This window comes from Macrotis lagotis, chromosome 3 (genome assembly GCF_037893015.1).
Source record: "Macrotis lagotis isolate mMagLag1 chromosome 3, bilby.v1.9.chrom.fasta, whole genome shotgun sequence".
NCBI lineage: Eukaryota > Metazoa > Chordata > Mammalia > Peramelemorphia > Peramelidae > Macrotis > Macrotis lagotis.
The window spans coordinates 96,548,690-96,554,338 of record NC_133660.1 but is presented as its reverse complement, the minus strand read 5'-3'; the positions used below and the strand labels follow the sequence as shown (position 1 = coordinate 96,554,338).

Genomic DNA, 5,649 nt, shown 5'->3' with positions numbered 1-5,649 from the left:
TTATTTAGGAAACAATTGTACTGAAAGACAAGATGGATATAGATTAATCAAAATAAGATCTTTAAAATTCATGGTCACAATTCCAAATTACTATCTCTGCTTAATTTAATTTGATGTAAAGATTGCCTTTGGAATGTTAAGTCTATGCACAAGACATGAAACACCTTCCTAATCAACAGACTATTAATTTCTCATTGTATTAAAACAAACAAACAAAAAGCCAAACTGACAATCAGCACATGATCTCACCTTTTTAAATAGGAGTCTAAATAAAGCCACTTTAGATTGGCTTCACTTATTTAAATGTTTTAAAAAATTAATGTGATGAGGTGGGACTGCCTGCTTCTTAAAAATGTGTTTCTGGAGAGCTACTAAAAAAACTGGCATTTACAAAATAGTTGATAAAAATATTCTATTCCTCTGAATTGTACAAGAAGGGAGGTTACAGGGACAATTGTTAAGATTTTTATAAGATGTTATTCAGATTTGGTTTCTTTCTCTCTTGCTGAATCAGAGGCTGGAACCTCTTCATTTTTAGTTTCTCCATTTTCTGCATGCAAATCATCTTTATTCTCTTCTTGGTTGGTAGCTTCTGCTTGTTTTCCTTTTGCTTCTTTTTTCCCTTTTGTGTGAACTTTTTTGTCCTCAGATTTAGCCTTCCCAGCTGTCTTTTTGGGCTTTGGTTCCACCTTTGCAAGGGCTGGTTTACCTGATAATCTGGCCGACCTCCTCTTGGGCTCCTCCCTTACATCCCCTTCTGCGGAGTTGCCCTTCCTCTTGGGCATCTTGGCTGCGCGTGGGGACCGGCTCCCTCTCCCCAGGGGAGGGCGGTCACCCGGGTGGGCAGCGGGGGTCTGGGGTCGCAGGCAGAGGGCCGAGGCGTTGGGAGCTTCTACTGCGGCGGCTTCCAGGGCCCGGATCGATACTGCTATTTATTGACAAAGATACTGCTATTTCCTTATCCAGTTCATTTTACAGATAAGGAAATAGAGGCAAACAGAATTAAGTTAACTCAATGCAAGTTTTCACAGCTAGGGAGTGTCTAAGGCCAGAATCAAAGTCATGAAGATGAATATTTTTGACTCTACAAGAGTGCTTTATCCATTGCTGAAACTATTAACCTTTACTACTATCTTGTCATATTATACATAAGACACTATAGATGGGGGGGGGGGAGAGAGGAGGGAGAGGGAGAGAGAGAGAGAGAGAGAGAGAGAGGAGAGAGAGAGAGAGAGAGAGAGAGAGAGAGAGAACATTTAGATTTCTCAATGGGAAGACAATTTGGTAAAGGGATGAAGTCCTTAAAATTTTAAAGTCAAATAAATGGGAATGTTTATTTATAATAAAGACTCAATTTATTTGTTTACATTTATTCATATAGTTGTCACATTTATTGTAAGAGAGAGACTATTTCAGTGATTTTTTTTAAATGAAAGGATTAAGTAGGGAGAAAGTTGGATTTGGTGATACAATCAAGACAAACCATTTAAAAAAAACGATTCCCAGAATTTTATAGTAACTATACCATTAATGACTGGAGAAAAAAGGCCATGATCTCTCCCACTCCATTTGATGCTTTGGGACTTTACTTAAAACTAGACTGCAAACCACTCTAAATATCCTCCAATCATTTTGTAAACAGAGATCCCAAACTTATATAGATAATCTGAAGGGGAGTTAGAAGTTCTGTTAACTTCATTAAAATAAGGTTTGCAAATTTTCTCTAGCTTTGCATCATCATTTAAAAAATATTCATAGTCTAAATTATCTGTAAATTTCCACTGGTAGGATAATTCCAACTCAGACACAGTGCAGTTACAAATCAAAGTGGTGTATCAACACACATGAAAATTTAATTTTTTTATTTTTTTATTTAATTTTTTTTGATATGAAAAACGCAGTTCAAACTTGGTACAATATCATGGAAAATAACAATAGAAGGATTAAGTTTGATTGTTAGCTATTGAATTTGTACATATCTGCTGATATAACTGGAACAAGATACTCTTCGTGTTCCCCTCTCTGTCTAACCCTGTAATTTTTTTTAATATGCAGAGTGCTATTTCCTTAAAGACAAAAGATTATCACTCAAATTCCAACTCTCTCCTACAATGCATGAATTTAGAGATTTCTAGCTGGGAAATGAGGATATAGAATGTACTGGCTGCTTAAGTAACTTGGTGGTCTCTCATAACTCAAATAAATTTATTATGATTTAAAAATGCAACCACTTTTAGATTTCTTTTTTCTATTAAACAAACTAAATTGTAATAATTTTTGTCATCGTGATATTAAACAAGTTCATCCTAAAAATGGCAACGCTAATTCTTTCATACTTCACATTTACTGTCATTGCTATTTATTATTATTATTATTATTATTACTATTATGTGAACTCCCAGAATAGTGAATTCCTCTGCTATTCAATAATTAAGAGTCTTAGACAGTTACCTGAGATGTTAAACTTTTGTTTATGGTCATGCAGCTAGAGTAAAGCCCAAATCTTAGTCATTATTTAATAGACTTTCAAAAAACAAAACAAAAAAACCCTATTATTCTCCAAGATCACACAACCAACATTTCAAGATATCAAGGTCCTATTAATTTTTTCCCCCAATGTAGAAGATTTAATCCCTTAAATACCTCAGAAAGATGTCATTATCAATTGCTATCATCAAAAATGTTCATCAATTCTTGATCAAACTCATGGTGATGAGATTGGTTCTTAGATGGGCATACAGTTAATCATTACTTGGTCCATGGTTGAATCTTTTCCTTCTCAGTAGGGCCTTTCAGAGAGTGTACTTCAGTATCATGCCCTTCAAGAGTAACTGGGGGACATATGAACCAATTAAAAGTAAAAAAAAAATCAAGGAAATTGATTTTAAAAAGGCAAAGGAAGGTGATCTAGCTGCCAGATCTAAAACTATATTATAAAGTGGCAATTACTGAAACTGCCTGCTACTGGTTCAGAAACAGTGTACTGGATCAATGGATTAGAGTAAGTATAAAAGAAACAGAAGTAATTATGTAATCGTAAACTAGTAATTGACAAATCCAAAGACACTAGTTTCTGGGATAAGAACTTACTATTCCACAAAATCTTCTAGGACAACTGGAAAATCATATGGCAAAAACAGGGCATAAACCACATCTCACACCCTATACCAAAACTAAGTTCAAAATAGGTATAAAGGGCAATTCCACAGACCACTTAAGAGAACAAGAAACACTATCAGAACTATGGTGAAGAGAGAAGTTTATGAACAAACAAGAAATGGAGTACATAATAAATTACAAAATAGGTAATTTTTGTTATATTAAATTTAAAAAATTTGCACTAATAAAACCAGTGCAGGCAAGATAAGAAGAAATAAAATAAAACTGGTAAACAATTTTCACAACTAATGTTTCTGATAAAGGATTCATTTCCAAAGTATATAGGGAACTTACCCCTCACACCTATATGATTGGTCAAGATGAGGAAAAAGGGGAAATGATCAATGTTGGAGAAGTTGTGGGAGTATTGAGACATAGATGTACTGCTGGTGGAGTTGTGAATGAATCCAACCTTTCTAGAGAGTTATATGAACTATCCCCAAAGAGCAATGAGACTGTACCTACCCTTTGACCCAACAATTCCAATTCTAGGTCTAAATTCAGACGAAATTATAAAAAAGGGAGAAGTTCCACATATTCTAAAATATTCACAGCAGCTCTTTTTGTAGTGGCAAAGAACTGGAAATTGAGGAGATGCCCATCAACTAGGGAATGGCTTAGCAAGTTATGGTCCATGAATATTATGGAACTTATATTGTTCTACAAGAAACCACAAATGGTCAGATTCTGGAGAAGCATGGAATAATTTATGGGGTCTGATGCTGAGGGAAGCGAGTAGAAACAAGAGAACAATGTACCCATTAACAACAACATTGTGAGATGAACAACTTTGATGGAAGCAGCAACTCTCAGCAGTTCAGAGTAAAGGACAACCATATTAGACAATGTTATCCCCATCCAGAGGAAGAAAATCAAACAAAACAAAACACACACACACACACACACACACACACACACACACACAGACACAAAAACACACACACAAAACCAAAAATCCCCAAAACAATCCTTTAGAATCTGATGAACACCTTTTAAAAATGATCTCTTATGTATCTCTTTCCCTTAATCATAATCACTCATACCAAAAATAACTAATCTGTACATATCAATAATATGTGAATACAATGCTAATGTGACTGCTTGACATTGAGGGGAGGAGGGTGGGAATGGAAGGTGAAAGGATATTTTGTAGCTTAAAAATATACATGTGCATATGGATGAAAATAAATAAATAAATAAAGATATATAGAGAACTGAATCAAATTTATAAGATTACAAGTCATTCCCACATTGATGAATGACCAAGGGATATGAACAATTTTCAGATGAAGAAATTAAAGCAATTTTTAGTCACATAAAAAATACTCCAAATCATTATTGATTAGAGAAATGCAAATGGAAAAAGCTCTGAGGTACCACTTCACACCTATAATATTGACAAAGAATGAAAAAGGAAAATTATCAGTGTTGGAGAGGATGTAGTAAAATTGGGACATTAATGAACTGATGGTGGAGCTGTGAACTGATACAGTCATCCTGGAAAGCAATCTGGAACTATGTCCCACTGATCGTCTTTTTTGATCCAGCAATACCAATACTATGACCTAAAGAAATCATAAAAAACAGGAAGTCTCACATGTTCAAAAATATTTATTGCTTTGTAATTTCAAAGGATTAGAAATTGAGGAGATGCCCTTGAGGAATGGCTGAACAAGTTAAGGTGTATGAATGTTATGGAGTACTATTGTTGTATAGGCATGAGTGGTTGGACTTTAGAAAAGCATGGAAAGAGTTGCATGAACTGATGTTATGTGAGTAGAATCAAGATAACATTCTATACTTTAACAACAACCCTGTGTATTGATCAACTATGATGGATGCAGTTTTTAGCTGCTGTGGACAATGACATTATATCCAGAGAAAAATAAATTATGTATGGAGTTGGAATGCAGAGCAAAGCATAATATATTCACTTTTTAAAAAACTTCTTTTATGGGATGGCTAGGTGGCACAGTGGATAGAGCACTGGGCCTGGAGTCTGGAGTACCTGAGTTCAAATCTGACCATAGACACTTAATAATTACCTAGCTGTGTGGCCTTGGGCAAGCCACTTAACCCTGTTTGCCTTGCAAAAGAACCCAACAACCTAAAAAACCCCTTCTTTTATGTTTTTCCTTCCTTTTTCGTGTAATTTTTCCTTTCCCCTTAGTTCTAACTCCTCTCTCATAACATGATTAATATGTAAATCTGGTAAACATGAATGTACATGTACAACTTTTACTAGAAGGGTAGTGAGGGTGATAGACAAATTTGTAATTTATAAATTTGCAAATGAATGAATATTGAAAATATTTAATTGCTTATAATTTGAAGAATAAAATAAAATTTCAATAAAAAAAAGAACAACCAGGAAACACCTTCATGTCATGATGAACTATAAAAGAGAGCACAGAGTGCAAATTCTCTTTTTACTTACATTGATTCTGAAAAGTGGTGAATTCTTCTGAGAATAAAAGCAATAAATTTAAC

At 34.5% G+C, this 5,649-nt stretch overlaps 1 pseudogene; it reads right to left on the bottom strand.

The window, feature by feature from the left end:
- Positions 1-426: 426 nt before the first annotated feature.
- Positions 427-812, bottom strand: LOC141516172 (non-histone chromosomal protein HMG-14 pseudogene; annotated as a pseudogene).
- Between the last annotated feature and the right edge of the window lie 4,837 nt (positions 813-5,649).